This window comes from Panthera pardus, unplaced genomic scaffold (assembly GCF_024362965.1).
Source record: "Panthera pardus isolate Hobbes unplaced genomic scaffold, ASM2436296v1 HiC_scaffold_7, whole genome shotgun sequence".
Classification (NCBI taxonomy): Eukaryota; Metazoa; Chordata; class Mammalia; order Carnivora; family Felidae; genus Panthera; species Panthera pardus.
Genome location: NW_026527002.1, coordinates 50,779,599 through 50,795,280, shown reverse-complemented (window position 1 = coordinate 50,795,280; position 15,682 = coordinate 50,779,599). Strand labels below are relative to the sequence as shown.

Here is a 15,682-nt window from a genome sequence, read left to right as displayed (position 1 = left end):
GTCACAGAGCCAGTGAAAAGGGGAAAGAATAGATTCAAATCCAGTTCCGTTTGACTCTAACACTCCCATTTTATCTCCAAACATCTACCTCTTTCCCATCATACTTTTCATTCCTTATTTTTCTGTAGATGTCATTGCCTCTTTTTTATAAGCAAAAGCCACATAATTCTCTCCTTTTAAAATACTTTTACTTTGTAAATGGTTGGAAAAAAATCAAAAGGAGAGTTATATTTTGTGAAAAATGGAAATTGTAAAAAATTCCAGTTCCAGTGACCATAAATAATGTTTCACTGATATATAAGCATGCTTGTTTGTTTGTGTATTGTCTATGGCTGTCTACGCAGGGCCCCTTCCTTTTCCCTCTAGTCACAGAGAAAAGTATTCTATTGGCTTCAAAGGTAAGTAATGGAAGTGTCCTCTCAGATTCCCCTAGAAGAGTTTCCAAACAGTGAGTAGACAGGCCAATATTACTTCACAGAGTAGAACACAGATCTCTTTGCAAATCTCAGACCCCAGGGTCCAGAAAAAGCACCTGGCCAGAGCTAGATGGCTCTGCCTTTGCTTTTTTAAGGGACACTGAGATTTGGAGACAGAGAATTTCGAGCTGGAAGAAAACTCAAACGTGACCAAATTCATCCTCTTTTTTTTTCTCCATATAATAAAAATGAAACCCAAAGGCAATGCTTGGGCTTGGGTTGCACAGAGTTATTTATAGCAAGGATCTAACTGCTGACCTAACAGCTGACTCCAGGTAGCATCTCTCTCAGCTTAGGCTCTTTCTTCCACATCCTCTAAACAAATTTGGCCCACCATCTGTTTTTTGTTCTTACAACCTGTGAGCTAAGAATTGTTTTCATCCACCCTCACCATCTGTGGCACAGCCTGGCCAGGCTGCACTGGGCTGAGGACGAGGCATTGTTGTGTGGAGAGACAGTGTTCCAATCACACCCTCTCCTGTGTATACTCAAGGCAAGAAAAAAAAATTAATGGAAATCCTATTGAATACCATCCCTGGAACCTTTCTCTAGTCTATGAATGAGGAATGATCCAGACTTTGTCTTTAGAGAGAACGGTCTACTCCAGCCAAGGACAGTGCGAAGGATCTTTTACTTACAATCTCATTTAATCTTCATAACAAAATTGAATAATATTATACCCGTTTTACAGATAAAGCAATGAGACTCAGAGAAATTAACCCATTTTCTATAGATTCCATCCAAGGAGTTGGTATCTAGTTTTTTTTTTTTTTTTTCTCGAGAAAAAGTAGTTTTATCTCTATACAACACTCCCACTTTGACTATCCCCTGAATTCCAGAATAAAAGTAAAGAAAAAATTTTCAATTATGTTCTTCATTGTTTCCAGTGAAGGCTCTAAAAGAATGTTTACATAAATAGGACCTCTCTTGTATGAGTATCTTTAAGGAATACTGCATTGCAGTGTGACACAATACCAAAACAAGATAAAATCCTGCACCCGCCCCCACCCCCTCTCATATACATGGGAAGGGGAGAAAGCTTCAGCTCACTCCCTGATAGCTGAAGTAAAGGAGGATCCTTCAGAACTGCAAATTAAATCTCAAGTATTTTGCCAATTGACTCCCAATCGATTATTCCAAGTGTTTGTGATGCAGAGAATGTGATTTCTCCCAGGGACTCTGAAGAGTGGTGCTTAATTATTCATCATGAAATTGAATTTCAGGGCTTGTAATCATGTAACTGTTCGAAATGGAATTTGTCACTGAAACACAGTGAGAGGAAATAGAGGATTATTTAACATCTACTCATCTCACTTCAAGATCAGTTTAAAATTGGATGTGTTTCGTGATTTCACGATGGCAATCACACAAGGGCCGTGTAAGCTAACCTGCTACATGTTTTCAGCTAATTTGATTGAATTAGGTCATTTTGTATCATGAATTGGAAAGGGTAGTACAGATTAGGGGATATAGATTCAGGCTTTTTCTTTCCTCCCCAAGGTTCGACTCCACAGAAACACAATTAACTTACTCTGAGCCATTCTTTGAGATGCTGAGAAAAGTAGTAGCTGGCAAATGAAGTCTAAGATAATAGGTGGGGAAAGACAATAACTATATTAAATGCAAGAATGAAGTGGCTCCAATTACCTTTAATTATAGTTACACAGAGGCAAAAGGATGCTTTTGAATTTGACACTATCAAAGATCACTGAAAGATTATTTTCATCAGAACACTTCAGTCTTGGGTTTGCAAGATGAAGGGTGGGGCATCCTACATCAGGGTCTCCTAATGACCTGCCTGGACTTAAATGACCAAGAGACAGAAGATTATTTCCACATATTATTAAAAAAAAGAAGTTTAGTGTAGCTGAACTGGAGGCATTTTTTTATTTAATCACCAGTGAAACAAATAAAACATCAGGACAATAAAGGGCAATAAAATAACTCTAAGAACAATAAAATAATAGCTATTTAAAAACTGACAATTGTCTAATGATCATTGTAAAAGTTAAAAATATCTAACCTAGGTCATTATGATTTTTCATTATGTGTGGTGATATGGTTCAACAAACAACATAGTTTTATAAAACAACAGCAAAACCCATTGTGTTATCGGATATATTCTGTGTGTTCCGTGTAGCTTTAAAGCTGACCTTAAAGAATAAATCAACTCACATTTTAGTTTAAATCAGATGCACAAATTTTTACAGGACAGCGATGCCCTGCATGTTCTAGAATCCTTAGAACGTCTCCATTCTTGTCTCATGCTACTCTATCCTCACTTTGCTCGCTTCTCTTTCATGTTTCAAAACTACCATTTTTTCTTTCTCCCCACATTTTTTTAAAGTTTATTTATTTATTTTGAGAGAGAGAGTAAGCATATACATGTGCATGAGACCATGCGCATGTGAGCAAGGGAGGGGCAGAGAGAAAGGGGCCAAGCAGGCCCCACACTACCAGCAGGGAGACTGATGCGGGACTCCATCTCACAAACCCTGAGATGTTTACCTGAGCTGAAATCAAGGGTTGGTCGCTTAACTGACTGAGCCACCCAGGCGCCCTGCTCCCACTTTTAAGCTTTTTCATATACAATTCCCAGAATCTGAAATGTCCCACACCTTCTCTCCATGTGGCTGGCTCCTTCCTTGTGGGTCCCAAAGTAAAAGTCACCTCTAGCAAGGTCATTCCAAACAGCTTACCTAATTGTACTCTTTCCTTCCTGCATCCATTTTTCTCCAACACTCCATCTTGTCAATGTCAGTTATAACATTATATCAATAACACTTATACTTGTTAATAGCATTTATAGCAATTTATAAATTACATGTGCATATACCTGATAACTAATATACTATCTTTTACCCCAATTAGATTATAAGTTTCATAAACATTTTTGGCACTGAGTTTTATCTATCAACGTCTACCCAGTACCTGATAAACAAGAAGTGTGTGAAGATTTAAGAAATGAAAGAGCTCAGATATCTCTTCCTGTCTCCAAGTCACTTCCTTCACACACATTCATGGGTAATTGGCTAAATTCATACCTTTAGAAAGCAGTTCTAAATCTAGTAAACATATTCTGGAACATATATTAAGAGGTAGTATAATTAGGTGATTTCTCCAAAATCCCAATTCATAGATGCTCCACTTTATCCTAGTGGTTAAGTGATACAAGTCTAAGACACAATCTTCATCAACAAAAAGCGTATAATTTTATTAGAGCAACACCTATATATGTATAGGTTAGGTAGCTATTCAAGATCATTAAATCCACTGGTGGAATTGTGAGAAAACTAAAAGTGATTGTCAAAAGATTTAAAAGAATTGAGACAGGCAGGGTACTCATTTGGTTAAGCGTAGGAGGAGAGGCCCAGAAATAATTATTTTAGATGGGGAATGATATAAAAGGACAGAACAACGTGCATGTAGCAAAAAGGAGTGCAATCAGCCTAGTTGAGAGAATGTATGTTGGCAGATGGTTTGGGTAGGTTGGGAAGATAGCGTAGCCTAATGGAGGCATGCTGATGCCAGACTGAGTTGTGTCAGAGTTCTTGGTCAACAAGTTGTCTTTGCAGATATAAGAAAGCAAAATGATTTGATAAAACTGGAGCTTTAGAAAAATCATCGAGTAGGACATATTGGAGGACAAAATGTTACCTGCAGCAACACAAATAATGAAGGAAATGAAGCAGTGTATCAAAGATGGCAATACAGATGAAAGAAAAGGAACCAAAAAGGTATTTAAGGCTATTAGTAATTTCTTTTGCCCGAGAAAAAAGAAGTTTTATTATGCTGGAATAAATGAGAAGCCTTTTAAGAGGCTTACAAATTGAAGATGTAATTTTTGTTAGCCATAACAATACACTTAAGTAATGAGAAACACACTTACAGGAAACTTTGTTCAATTTGAATAGCCAAACAGTACCATTGAGTTGATTTTCGACAGGCATTCCTCATGTATTCCCTAACTAAGGATTTTGTCAGCTGGAATAAACACGTAGTCACTTGACACTGAAAATAAAATAAATGAAACAAGGGTTTGAATGAAAATTTCTTTGACCCAGAATGCATCAGCCTTATTTGATGGAATGGGCTGAAGCGTTTTTGGCCTGTGAATAACAGAAGTTTTCTTAGCTTGACATTATTCTCAGATGTCATCCCATCCCTCTTTAATTTATGCAAAGTTTTAAAAGTCATTGAGAAGTTAAGCACATAGGTCTTTTTAATGGAGACAAGCAATGAGGGAACACAGTGCTCTTTTGAAAAATTAGAGCAGGACTCTGAATCTGTTTTTGCCCTTCCTATTGCCTGGTATTATAAGTTTTGACTCTATTATTTTAATATTTTAGTACATAAAAGATACTTGCATAAATAATCTTCAAGAAAATTTGCTCTTGTGTCTTAGGAAAAAAAATGTCTGCTGCATCATCTTAAAGAATCATAAAAAATCACAGAAAAAAGCTCAGAAAGTAGTATTCACTCTGTTCAGCAAAATCTCTTTCATTATCCATGCGTCATAGACATTTAGAGGTCTGTTTTTCACAATCACAATTATCAGTAGAGCAAGTTGGTACACTCCTTTCAAAAATAATATACTGGTATTTTTTTCATGTATTGGCATTCCCCCTCTTATAAAGGCAATTCCTGTCCTCTGAAGTACATTTAAAAAATACAGAAGAACATAAAGAAGAAAATTATTTATGTTCTCATCATATAACTTAATCACTTGATCTCTATATAAATTGGAACCACACTACACATTCTACTGTATAGATTGATTTTCTACTTGATAATATATAATAAACATCTGCCATGCTTTTGAACACAATTCTCATTTTTAATGGCTGCCTCCTGCATCTGGTATAGTTGAACCATGCATTATTTGACTAATCATAGTCAAATAGAAGTCATAGAAGAAATATGAAATTTCTTTATCAAAAAAGATACTGCAATTAACATCCTTGTACCGAACAATGTGTGTTTCTTTTTCATTCAAGTGAATTTATAAGATTGGAATTACCAAGTCAAAAGGTATTGATGTTTTATTGACTTTTAGTATATTTTACCAAGATGTTTTTCTATTATCCATAAAACTATAATTTCATCTCAGGCTAACATCTATATAGTCACTCATTTGTGACTATGTGGTATGGCACTGGAATTTTCCTTGCCTTTGTAATGTTGTCCTTTGAGCTGGTGTTCAGTCAAAATTCTGCTGAGGACATGCACATACTCTGCCCTATGAATGCATACTACAGTTCGGTTTCCTGCTTGCCTCTAACAGGGAGAGCCCATAGGATTGTGAACAAGACAGTATTAAAGATGTAGTAAAGCGCTAAGGCATCCAAGAACTGTTGGTCATATGTGTGTGTATTTATTAAAGATCCCTTTTGTTTAGATGTGAGGAATCGGGTAACTATGTTATTGATTGTATGCACCAGTCACTTTGCAATGGTGCAAACATACTGATTGTTAAAAAAACTGAAAGAATTTCATTCTCATTAGAAGTAGTTGCTACCCCATGCCCAAGTGCCTTACTGCCATTTGGGCAGTCCCGACCCCGTGCCGGAATCAAGCAACCAAAGAGTTGCTGGGGCAGCGGGGTGGGGGGGGGGGGGGGCTCCAGAATGCTATCCTAGAACCATAGCCAGCATCTGCTCTTATTAGTTGATGCCTGTCCGGTTGAGAGTATACATATTTTTCATATAACTCCTGCCCAGGGGAAAATTCTTAAGGACATTTTATAGTAGTTTAGGAAACAAGTAATAGTAACCTGTCCCACTTTGGCTAGTGGTAAGGATATTAAAAATAAAGAGAAAGAAAGTTAAGAGTGATTTAGGAAATAAAATCAATGGATGAGCCAGACAAGCAGGTTTAGGGAGGATACTTTGAAATAATTGCCACAGAAAGCCACTCTCGGTTGACATTTAAGCTGAGCTCTGAATGAGGAAGGAGCATGGGGAAGAATATTTTGGGCAAAGGAAGAAGAGTTACATAAAGGCTCTGAAGCAGGAGCAGGAAAGAGCTTGGCATGTTGGCAGATGTCAAAGCAGAACAAGGCCAATGCATTCCAGAAAGTGGAGTGGCTAAGGGAGGCCACTGGAAGAAGATCAGCAGAGGGGGAGATGGACACAGGCCAATGATGGCAAGAATGATTTTCCTTCTGAAGGGAGGGGAGCACCTCCAGATGGCAGACCGAGGTGCAACAGGTCTGCCTGTCTGAATTTGGTACCAGACATTGAAAAAGCATCCCACTAGCTCCTCCATCCTGCTGTGAAGTAGGAAGCAAGATAATCTGTCCAGACCAAAGGAGGTCAAGATTTGCAAAAAAGCAAATATCTGAGTTGCCATTTCTGAAAAAGGAAAACATCTTCACCAGAAAGATACAATAGCGTTTGTAATCTTTGAATGAGCCAGAGATTCTCCAAGTGATTTCTTAGGTCCAATGACATGGACGTTCCCCACAATGAGGAACGTGATTCCTAAAGAAAGCACCTGCTTTAAAACTTATTCAAAGAAATTATGAAATGATGGCCGTTGCGACACTTCCTAAGTAAAACTTCTGAACCTTGTTATTGCATATTTAAATGTTTTCCACCTGCAAATTTTAAATATGAAATTTACCTCAGTACAACCCCTCCTTGATGATTTAATTTCATACAGTTCATCCTACCTGTTTTCAGCAGAAATAATTAAAGCCAAATGTGTTCTGCTTTGTCATAGTCCCACATGTGCAGTTCTGTAATTAAGCATAATTAAAATCAGCCTCTTCTGTCTTATTTTATATTCCCATCCCACATGCTATATGTTTCTTGTTCCTATTAAAAAGATGTAATTTTAATAAAAATCAACTTTAGTTCCTTTTTTATACTGCTATGATTTTATAGCTTTTAAATCCATTATTACTAGGTTCAGGTGCTCTAGTTATTAAGTTCTCCATATTTTCTCATAATAAAGCTTAAGGTAAGATAAAGGAAATGACAATCTAACCTTGCCTAGCCTTGAGTAAGGAGACCCATGGTCATATTGGTGGGATTTGTTCTGGAATGACTCTGGGCTTAAGTAAATAATTGGGTTACTTTCTCCATGAATCAGGAATGAAAGATGAATTTGTGTCAGGTGTACCTCTGGAATCCCTGACATTGCCTAAGTATTCAGAGGCTCAGTCCAGCCTAAGAGAGTCTTCTATTTTTTTTTATTAAAAAAATTTTTTTTAACATTTATTTCTTTTTGAGAGACAGAGAGAGCATGAGCAGGGGAGCGGCAGAGAGACACCCAGAATCTGAGGCCGGCTGCAGGCTCTGAGCTGTCAGCACAGAGCCCCATGTGGGCCCGAGCCCATGAACCGTGAGATCACGACCTGAGCCTAAGTCAGACGCTCAACCAACTGAGCCATCCAGGGGCCCTGAGAGTCTTCTAAATGAGCTCTGAACTCAGCCTCTAAGAAAGGGTGGGAGTGGGGTGGGGGGATCCAAGCGAGTAACTTTCACTTATATTTGTTTGTTTGTTTGATGTTCAATGACTCTACATTTTAGTGTAATTAAAGCAGCATGTGTCAACCTTTGAATTGCCCTGAATGGGTTACTGGAATGCCTCAGTGTTGACCCCCTTCAGCCGTGGGGTAGTCTAGCTCCAACTGGGGCAGCTGAAGTTTCCGGGCTGGTTGCTCGGCTACATTTAGCTTTCCCTATCTGCAGTGAGCCCCACGAATTTCACAATTTTCTATATACACCACGATATCAAAAGGAGAGAAAGCACTGGTGTGGCGCATGGGCAGCTCAGTTGATTAAGCGTCTAACTCTTAATTTCGGCTCAGGTCATGATCTCACGGTTTGTGAGTTCGAGCCCCACATCAGGCTCTGCACTGACAGTGCAGAGCCTGCTTGGGATTCTCTCCCCACCCGCCTCTGCCTTTCTCCCACTCTCTCCCTCTCTCTGAAAATAAATAAATTTTAAGAAAACTTAAAAAGAAAAAAAAGAAAACACTGGTTTAAGTTCCTATATAGTAATGAGGAGAAATGCTAGCTATAGCTAGACCTGCTATAAGATGAGCCCAGGATATTATCATTTAAAATAATACACTTAGGGGCACCTGGGTGGCTCAGTCGGTTAAGCATGTGACTCTTGATTTCCGCTCAGGTCATGTTCTCATGGTTTGTGAATTGGAGCCCCGCATCAGACTCTGTGCTGACGGTGTGGAGCCTGCTTAGGATTCTGTCTCCCTCTCTGACCCTCCCCTGCTGGCACGTGTGTGTTCTCTCTCTCAGAAATAAGTAAATATTTAAAAAATGACTTATTTATATCAGTGGTTCTTCAACTTTGCTTCATATTAGATTCAACTGGGGAGCTTTTAAAATTCCTGATGCCCAAACTGCCTCCCAACCTACAGCAGAATCTCTGAGAGTGGGACCTGATGGGGTATTAGCGGCTTATGTGGTTACTAATAATAGAGGCCAAATGTGGCACAGCCCAACTGTTCTTGTATTATAATTTGTCTAATGCGTAGCTAAATGTGCAAAATATGTGCATCTAAATATGATTCAATTTTTACGGGCTAATACTATTTTTCACTTAAATTCACAGAACAGGAGCAGAAAAACTCAGGTTTATCTGCCTAAGTAATATCCAATCAACCGAAGTGGTAAATACAAAAGCCTTTTATGATCACTTGCGTGTGATCGCTGTTGCTTCCGGCATGTGACGGTTGAACAAAATGTAAAATTATCATTTTCTTGTAGTTAGGTATTTTATTTTTATGGTTTATTAATCTTGCTGCTAATCAGGAAAGCAAAAGAAGGCATTGGTTTGGATGAAGGGAATGACACAAGTGTGTGCTGTGAGTACGTTTGTAGTTTGCTTTGGGAGACCGCATACATGGCAAGGAACCCGAGTGATGAGCAATTTGATTAAAACCATTGGTTGTTTTCTTCTGAGGCTTGGAACACCTGAACAGGATACATGGTAAAAACAAACACAACAAACAAATGGAGTAATTAATGATCCGCAAAGACGGAATTGTGGAAAAAATTTGAAAACCTGAACCCTGAAACTCTGATTTTTCTTTACTAGATACTCTTTGCTAAGACATTAAACTCTTTTCTTAATAGTCTGTGTCACTTAACTAGTATAATTACACTGCAGAATCCGTGAGTGTTATTTCAATCACAGAAGGTATTCTGTTTTTAAACCAAGTATTCTTAACTATTCTACACATTGGGTCTAGTGAGTCCATAAACCTGAATTTATTTACGCAATAGAATTTTGTGTTAATTTCCCTAGTGACTTTATTTGGGTTAAGAGTCCATTGTTTTTCATTAGTTTCTCATAGAAGAAGCTGACCCAAAGACATTGGGTGTCACATTTTAATGGTCCAAAAGTTATGCTGACTTACTAGACTCCAGAATTGTATTTAAATTTAAATCCTCAAGGGCTGAATTTGTCTACATCTGTCTTTTATCCCATTTCCAAACTTAATAATATTTTAAATTAATGTAATAAACATACTACACTATCAGGAAACAAAATAAAAATAATAGATGTGAGCCTTGATCCTTTACTTTGGCTCCATTTGGGTAGAAAAATGTTGAGGGTCGGTAAATGCTCACTGTGATAGTAAAGTGATTAGCAAGTTCCCAGAACCTCCTTTTGTGGCTTTCTTCAAAACTAAGACAACAGCCACAGAGGTGACAAAGAAAAGGAAGAAAAATACTCACGAGCCCGCTAAAGACAAGCAATAAGAAGGGTGTTAGAGATTGGAAGATGAAAATCTGAAAACAGGCAACGAATCCCCAAACCATCCATTTCCGTTCTTTTGACTTGCTGTTTTTAATCCTTTTTGTTGGTTACAGCTGTGTTCTTTCCATAGAGGAGCAATTGCGTAGTGTTGTTAATTTTAATTTAACCTGTGAATCATGGTGATTAAGAGATCTATAATCCAGGCAGGCTAATTAAATGTCCTTTGTATGAGTTCTAGGAGTGGAGAAAAGTCTTGGGAACCTACCCATTAGCCGTGTTTTGTGAGCCCTTGGCCTCATCCAGCAATGATGACATTTCATTGGCTTTTATCTTCGAGGATCAATTTTACACCATGTCTCAGTCCACGTAAGGCTTTTCAGAAACATCAATGCAGTTGGAGAAAAATATCTTATTGCACTGCATTCTTTCTCTTTTTGAGGGCAGGAGGCTATGTGCACAGCAAATAACAGCGCCTGCAATACACATGCCAAGGCTCATCATTCATCATTGTCAGAGACCCTGAGGGCCAGAGAGTATTACTGTCAATGTCTCATGCTCCTTGTGAATTTTTCCAAATGTTTAGAAGACTAGTCACAGTGAAAGTTAATGCAAGAGTAGGAAATATTTTTAATTTTTCGAAAATTGATTTTTTCATTTAAAAAAGAAGATTTCTGTATAGAGCTGAATGATATAGATCATAAATTATCTCTATGTTTAGAGGTTTCTAATGCTTTATAATTTATTTTTATTTTTTTTTATTTTACATTTATTTATTTTTTTTTGAGAAACAGAGTGAGACCAAGTGTGAGCAGGGGAGGGGCAGAGAGAGAAGGAGACAGAATCTGAAGCAGGCTCCAGGCTCTGAGCAGGCACAGAGCCTGATGTGGGGCTCGAACCCACAGACTGTGAGATCATGACCTGAGATGAAGTCGGATGCTCAACCAACTGAGCCACCCAGGCGCCCCTAATTTTTTTATACTTATGTCCCACCCACCCACACACAGAGCAACTTGTGCAGAACTTATCCAAGAAGTAATCCACACTTGTTACTGACATGCTAGGTGTGTATGTAAGTATGTATGTATGTATTAATTTTAATTTTTAGATTGCTACAATTTCTTTCTTGTGATGAAAACCTTCAAGATTCACTCAGTTAGCAACTTTCAAATATACACTACAGTACTAGATATTTAAATCAACAAAATATATATCCATTTGCAAACACTTCAAGGATTTGACCCACACATCACCAGTTGACATTAAATTATTTATCATGAGTCTTTCGAATTTTTGTTCTACATTCTTGGATATTTCTTATCTTTTTTTTTTTTTTTTTCAAATTTTCTTTTGAATCTTGTTTTGGCAGTGTTTTTTAAATGTCCAAGAGGGTTTTGTTTTTATTTTTGTTTTAATTTCCCTTTTTCTTACTATCCTGTTCTTTATGGTGCAACATCTTTTTGAATCTCTCTGAGAATACAGATTTTGTTTCTTAAGGTTATATATTTTCCTCTGGTTAAGAAAAAATAGGTATTTTTGTTTTACCTAGATTTCTCTTTTGTTCTGAAGACTCTCCTGAAATATTTGGTGAGGGCTGGCAATTTATTTAACTTTTTTTCCAGCTTTTCCATTTATGTATTTTTTTTTAATTTAAATTCAAGTTACTTAACATCCAGTGTAGTCTTGGCTTCCTCAGGGAAGGATTTGAGGATGTTCATTGGGATCTTTGCATATATGGGTGGTTCATCACCTGTCAGCTTTGCTGTAGGATTAGCAGGCAAGATCCAGCTACTATGGGGTAAACCTTACAAATATCAGAAATTCTGCATGGGGCCGAAGCGTCCATGTGAATAGCACAAAAGTTCCCCTCATTCTCCCAAGACAAGGATTCTACCTTACCAAAAAAATAAAAATAAAATGCTACTCATAGTTTACCTGGCACAGAGAGATAATCAATGCCTGCTAGGATTGGCATTATAAGAGAGATTACCTGAAACTTATGTAAAGCAAAGGAGATTATTAAATATTCTTTTAGCGCACTCCTAGGATTGATATTTTATTGTCTGCGTTATTTTTACAATTCTAGAATAGAGGTTATTTTTTATGTTTTTGTTTCATAGGGATGCAAATGACTTGTATCAAGTAGAAAAGATAACCCTAGAGGTTGTAGTTTTAAGCTTTATATCTAACCTTGCACTCCCACCCTACTATGTTTTTTATTACATAACCTCCCTATAACTTTATTGGTTCCTTCATTAATTGAGTTTAATATCTTTGACATGCGTTTGTTTCACATTTATATGAGAGTCATGCTCTTCCCTTCTTAAATATTATACATTAATAGCTATTAAAGCCTGATCAACTACAGATGTCCAGGAGCAAGTTTAAAATACGATTTGTTAATTCTCAACCAGGAAGTGCACTCTAGAGGACTCAGCTGGACAAGAAGAGGAGCCAAGTGTCTGTTGTCAGGTTTGGTTTCCCACTGCAGGACTCTGAAGAGGGCTAAGGGAGGCAGTGACCAATTCTGGATTGGTTGCTCTTTCTGAGGCAGGATTGGGAGAAGTGGGGTTAACTAGGCATTAGGCATGCCAAGGTGAAAGAGAGTCAGCAATTCAGTACCCCTGGTAAAAAACGAAAATTGCAAAATGGGTCAGGAGCATCATTGGTAAGAAAGCAGTGCTCAGTCGGAAAGGGAGTTGTTAAGAGCATTTTACAATTGCTATAATTTCTTGAGTGAAACAATGTTTTCTGTTAACTTTGCAGCTGGCTTTATCTGTTTTGTTTTCAGAGCGTGAATAATGCCCGAGTGCTCTTTGCTTTTTCTGTTTGAGTCGATTTTCACTCTTTCAGTCCTGGATGGGTCCTACTCTTTCATGACATAAGAAAGGTAGGAGATGGAAAGTGATGTAGATGTCTAACACCACACCACCTCCACTGACTCTTTCTTTTGAATCCCATTTCTCTCTCTGGTCACCTATGCAGAATTCCATTCCTAAGTCTAGAGGGGGATCAGCAAACTTTTTCTGTAAAAAGCCAGATAGGAAATATTTTGAAAGCCAAGTGGTCTTGGTCACAACTACTTACCTCTGCCATCATACATGAAAGCACTCAAAGAAAATACAGCTATGAGTAGATGTAGATAAAAACTTCGTTTACAGAAGTAGACCATGGACTGGATTTGGCCTATGGGCCACGGTTGCCAATCCTGATGTAAAGTCCGTCTGTGTTTCCGTCCAGGTGATCAACCCCTTTTTTCATCACAGTCCTCACAACATCTTTCCTAAGCTGTGACTTCCTTCACTGATTTGTCCTTTAAAACTCCCATTTGATTTGGAGGTAGAACCTGTTAGAATCTATCACTCACTAGTAGTCCCCTCCTTTTTCCCCGCATAAAGTTTTGTTGTGTTTTTTTTTTACAGTGAATAGCTCCTTTTTTTTCACCTCACTGTTTCATCTTTTCAGTTTCCTTTATCATCTCTTTAGTGATGTCTCTTGTGCTCTATTTGTCATCTGGAACTCCAGACAGTATAAAAAATTTTTAATGCTTATTTATTTATTTTGAGAGAGAGAGAGCAAGAGCAAGCAAGAGAGAGAGAGAGAGCACTCAGGAGAGGGGCAGAGAGATAGGGAGAGAGAGAGAATCCCAAGCAGGCTCTGTGCTGTCAGCACAGAGCCCGATGCTGGCTTAATCTCATGAACCATGAGATCATGATCTGAGCCGATTCAAGAGTCAGTTGCTTAACCGAATAAGCCACCCAGGCACCCCAGCAGTATAAAAACTTTTTAATAAAAGTGAATACAAATAAAGTATTTACATTGTCCATTAGCGTATGCCTAGAATGATTATTTTATCATCTGTCAGCATTTCTTAAGGCTCCAAATTTGCATATGGCTGTATTATTGAATAATGCAGGCACAGTTTGCCATGTAATAGAGCTTCATACCCCAGAAAGCTAGGAGCAATCTGCAGACCGGTTAAATAGAATAAATATATCAAACCATAACATTAATGGGTAAATATATATTTAATCAATACTGGCAAAGTTAAAGTGAGGTGATACCACACAAGAGACTTGATTCTGACAAACTAACTAGTTTATCATCTACAAAGAAAAATGTTTTAAATCAGATATTTCTGTTTGGCTTTCAATGATCATCCTTCCTTTTCTTTAGGTTATTTCATGAAGGTACAAGATGCCACATGGAGATCAAGCTTAGATTTTGTAACTAGCGGCCCATTAATTTTCTAAAGTAAAGAGCTTTTGGAAAAATTCAGATCAGAAAACATGTCTGGGGTCCGAGGCCAAGGTGGGGACCCGCTACTCTAATTACACGTCTCTTCCCTGGCATCCATCTATGGGAAGAGCAGAGTTTTCAAACTAGACTGCAAATATATTCACCTCGCCAGATGCATGGATTGTTGCATGCTTCCTCAGAAACCCAGGCACTATCAGAATTGGGAGTCCAGGCTTGCCTCCAGAAGGAGAAATGGAGAGGAAGCCTTGGCTCACCACGGCAATGCTCGAGACAAGCGGTGCAAGAGATTGTGAAAAGTTCTTACTTTTGAAACACATTAATGTTACCTACTAAACGAATCTAACAGATATTAAGCCATTACCAGTTAGATTAGCTCTTTCAACCTCATAGCAAATGATGGGATGGAAAGAGAAACAAGTGTTCTCTTCTGTATTCTTCCTATTGTGGAGGGAAATGGAGATGTCTTTGCTTATGGGAAAGGAAGGTGGAGCTAAGAAGAAAAGATCTCCTCCATCCCCCCCCAAATCACTAAAGAAAACCGGATTTTACTATTATATAAATGCAACTAACATTCTATTAAATATGTTGCTTAATCTAGAATGCCAATAAAGTCATGTCAAAATCTTTTTCTTTTAACCTTCAAATATGTGGAAGATTTCACAAAGGAAAGTAAACTTGAGAATTATAAGTAAGTAACTAAGTACCTCGCAGAGTTAAACCAGTCGTAAACTAGTTAACAATGTGCATATCTTAATGGTATGAATTTATAGAGCTCATCATTTTAGAGCTAGCAAATGGCAGCCTAGAGTCACATATGCAGAACCTTCGAGATCTCTTCTTCAGTAGCCTTTCAACAGATAGTAATTAGGTTTGGACTCCAGCAGCCTGCAGCTGAGGCGATGTCATGTGGTGAAGGATGCTCACACACCACAGCATGACTCACATAAGGTAAAAAGTAAAATGAATCATCTTGGCTCCTTGTCCTTATTTTGAAAAAGAAAAAAAAAAAGGAACAAGCTTCCACTTGAGTTAAAATTGAAAGGGAAGCACCCAAAGTGCTGTGATAAAAGCAGCATCTTAAAGGGTATTAGCTTTGTGAATGTCACCAGAATCTAATCCAAAATTACAGACTTTATCAAGAGACAGTCAACCCCCTACTTGCACTTTTCTTCACTGAATCAGTTTTGCATCACACAGCAACTCTCTTACACATA

The 15,682-nt window shown here is 37.9% G+C and overlaps 1 long non-coding RNA gene across 1 annotated transcript; it reads left to right on the top strand.

Moving 5' to 3' along the window:
• Positions 1–1,702: 1,702 nt before the first annotated feature.
• On the top strand, positions 1,703–15,086 carry LOC109278083 (uncharacterized). Its single transcript, XR_002085489.2, has 3 exons — positions 1,703–1,854; positions 4,052–4,213; positions 14,385–15,086. It is a non-coding gene; the product is annotated as an uncharacterized LOC109278083 (long non-coding RNA).
• Positions 15,087–15,682: the final 596 nt, after the last annotated feature.